Consider the following 3,954-nt stretch of genomic DNA (forward strand, 5'->3'; position numbering starts at 1 on the left):
TTGATATTAGAGAACTCATGCTCAAGGGTGAGGAAATTGTTGATGTGGGCGTCATTTTCAAACACTTGCCAATCTTTCACGTTGTTTGGGACAATGTGCCTATGTTTTATTTCGGCTGTGAAGTGATGGTTTGGGTCAAAAGGAAGCTTGCACGTACTAGCAAAGGTGGCTAGGCTGTGTGCATGAATGTTATGCTCTCTTGAAATTTTGGCCAGTTTGAATTCAGTAAATGCATTGAGTATATTAGTGGCAGTAGTCCTATAGGCCCTCATTCTATTGTCGTTGGTTACAAAGTTACCTTTCATCTGCTGTATGACTAGGTCAGAATCTCCTAAAATAGACACCTTTGCAGCTCCTAGAGCTTTGAGCAGTTTAAGGCCTAAAAGCAGAGCCTCATATTCTGCCATGTTGTTTGTGCATTTAAAGTTCAGTCTGTAGGCATGACCTTCCGCATGATTGTGATGTGTATTGTGAATCCACACACCTGCCCCTACTCCTAACTTGTTGACAGAGCCATCAAACTCTAAATACCATCTGATTTCTTGCTTGTGGTTTGTGCCAAGAGTTTCAACTATGTTAGGATTGGGCAGAGTTGAAATTTCTGTTTGGGCAGTTTCTTCTATCATGCTGGTTGCACTAATTGTTGTGACAGTATCATGGGTATATGCAACCGATTCTTCATTTATTTGTGCTCGTTGTTCTAGGGCCAACGGCTCATCATCAGTTAGAGAATTTTTATTATCATTAAACAAAATAAAAGAATCCATATCAGAATGGATTGAGTAAATAGGAAAATTTTCAGGCTTGCTCTCACTACTTACCACATATTTCATGAGGGTTTCTCTGTACAGTCTCTTTGGTTGCCCAAAGACCGAAATAGTAGCATAGGAGAGGTCTAGTTGAAGGGATCCTTGGAGCTTTGCTCCCCATGATCTTGGTAGGAGCATACCATATTTTGGTGGGATGTCAGCCACTACCATGTCCATGAGGATGGTCTTATTGGGATATTGGACTAAGGAGACACACAAGTCTTTGATGAGGCCTAAACACTTGACTTGACTTGAGTCAATGAGTACAAATCTTTGTAGGGTCTTGTAATATCAAGGTTCAGCTTTTCCATAACTGATTTGGGCATCAGATTGTGTGATGCACCTGAGTCAAACATAGCGTTGTGCAGAACTTTGTAATGTATATGCAAACTGACATAAAAGGGAGGAATAGGTCCTGTTATCACAAAATCAGGTACTGAAGGCTGCCAATCAGCAAGACTCTGTGTAACTGTTTCAAACCAGGCTTTAGACTAAGGCTTAGCCTCCTTAGTCAGAGAGGGCTCTCTCACAGCTTATCAATATGGACTACTGACAAGGAAACATGGCTAACTCTTCAAAAAACACATATGAAAAATAAGCTGGTTGGACACATATCAAATCAAATCCCATTGGGCTTATGGAGTCTCACACCTCTGAGCAAACCAAAACACTACCCTTTCATAGAAGTCAGGGCACTTTACATCAAATGTTCAAACATACTTTACATAAAACACAGCTTGCAAAGCATACAGGAAGTCAGAGCATGAAACATGAATTCTGAGTGATTATGCTGGAACAAGACTGTAAGAAAACACTAGAGAGAATAAACCATTACATATTTGAACAAAAAGACATATCGTGAATCCTGAGAAGAAACAACAGTCCTTGCATTACTGAAATTTGCTTTACATAAACCAAAATAGACTTGTCTTTTGTCAAAATCTCCAACCCCTTGCTTATTTCTGTTTCAGCTATTTATAAAGTTCTTCTACCTGACTCCCCCTTCATCTGAGGGAAACTCGAAGTCCCTTTCTAATGGCACCTATTCACCTTTAAACTAACTAATAAAAGCCACTTACTACTAATTGACAGCTCTAGAAACCTAAAACAAATAAGACTCTAATTTTACATCATGCTGGACATAGCATTTATTACAATCAAGATTCATTTTCTGCCCAGTGGATTACTGCAGCGGTAGCTTTGATGGTTTTAATTACAATGAACTTCATTCTTTTACATCTGCTCTCTTTCTGGTGGTGGCTGTGATGAACCTTTAATGCTCCATGTTTGTCTTTAATGCCACATCTTTTCTGTTACCCTGAAACATAGGCCCCTGTTTGTCGGTCTTTGATGTGCTTCACAATATTCGAATCCAAAGAAGCATGCCTTTTATCTTTGATTACAGAAAATAGCATAGGTTGCCACGTCTTCGATGTGCTGGCCATTTTTCCAAGTGTGAAGACAATACCTTTCAGAAAGATTCGTTGATTTGTCAATCATAATTGATTGGCTAAACTGAAACATGCAGCTACAGCAGTTTCGTAGCGCGCTACGAAACTGCTGTGTAATCACAAAACACAGCTTTGAAATAAGACTTGCACAGACCACCAAAGTGCCGGAAACAAACACCAGATAATAATGTAATCCGCTCTCTGTAGTCAAACAAAACATCTCAGCAATAATATCCTCTGCCTTGGCAATATCTTTGTTGAAGGCCTGCAACACAGATCTCAATGATTGAAGAAATTGTAATGCCTCATCCAGTAGCCTTTGTTTCTCATTACCAGTAGATGATGTTAAACATATCTCACCCTGAACTCTTTTAAGGTATCCCAAACTCTGGTTTTCTACCTTCTGCATTCTTTCTAGATCAGACATAGATCCACATCTCAAGCACTGTCCGAGACTTACATATGTCATACTATCATTTTCTATTGAAATAAGAAGATGGGCAACATTATTGATTGACTGGCGCAGTTGCTCATCAACAGGAAATGCTAGGTCCCGTTTAAATATGTTAGCGTATGGCACAAAATTAGTTCCAACCAATTTCTCTAACCTCGCAACTGCCTTAACCAAGATTACCCCCTGGCAATCATGCTTTGCACATCGAAATGAAGACAGGTAGAGATCTGAAAGGTTCAATTCTGAACATGTCCTGCACTTGCATGAAAAAAAAAAAAAAGTAGCGTTCTTCCAACCATCTCTGCCTATCTTCAAGCCTGGATTCTCCAACCTGTGAGCCATAGCATAGCTCAAGTGGTGAGCCTGGAGGTAATGGTTTGATTGCATGAACAAAAAGACGCCGTGAAATAAATGAAGCATGGATATTAGGATCACATGAATGATTGAACAAACTCCCTCAAAGATAAACAGCTTGTGCAACTTGCACCTCTTGAACAGAACGCATTATAGTCTCTGCAATGGTAGGAACTGTTCTTGATACTGCAGGCTTACGAACTGATTCCGGTGATGACACACGCACGATTGCCATAGCATTCACTCTGACTTGTGCAATAAGTAATACAAACTTTGAGATAAAAGTACCCGTTAACTGAAACATCTCTAAAGTTGATGATTGAAGACAGAAGGCAAGAAAAATAGCAAATATATGCAACTCCAATTTATCTGGTGTCTGCATCTTCTCATAATGATGGCAAAGGTTCGGCAACATGTGAGTTGAATGATCATGGTATTTCCCAAAATATTGCCTGTCTATGGACTTGATTAAGATGCGAGCAGCCAAAGTAACTTCTGTTGGCAACACTGCAACCAGCACATGCCTCCACATTCATGCTTATGTTCAAACCAGTTCACATCCTTTAGTTCCGCTGGTGACGTTTGGCATGAATCATTCTCAAACAAGCTTAGAGTTAGTTTCAGTCTCACAATAGGAATCATCTAAGATTTTCTCGGACAATGTTCTATTCTTAGAATCCTTAGTCCCAGATGGACTGCCCCCAGCATAGTCTCTGCAGTTCTCAGAACAAAATATCCGAAGCCGAAACATAATCACCATGAATACAAACGTTGACAAATACATGCATTGGGGCTTCACGGATGTTCAACGACATCCTTAGTTTAAAATGTCGCGTGTTCATTACCCTGCACTGACTTTGCAAATTCGCTGATTGCTTCACAACAT

At 39.9% G+C, this 3,954-nt stretch overlaps 1 pseudogene; it reads right to left on the reverse strand.

The window, feature by feature from the left end:
• Nucleotides 1-2,122: 2,122 nt before the first annotated feature.
• LOC149156585 (uncharacterized) lies at nt 2,123-3,710 on the reverse strand (annotated as a pseudogene).
• Nucleotides 3,711-3,954: the final 244 nt, after the last annotated feature.

The sequence above is a fragment of the Pinus tabuliformis genome, chromosome 9, assembly GCF_031772625.1.
Source record: "Pinus tabuliformis cultivar Carrire ecotype Pingquan chromosome 9, CPIR1, whole genome shotgun sequence".
Lineage (NCBI taxonomy): Eukaryota > Viridiplantae > Streptophyta > Pinopsida > Pinales > Pinaceae > Pinus > Pinus tabuliformis.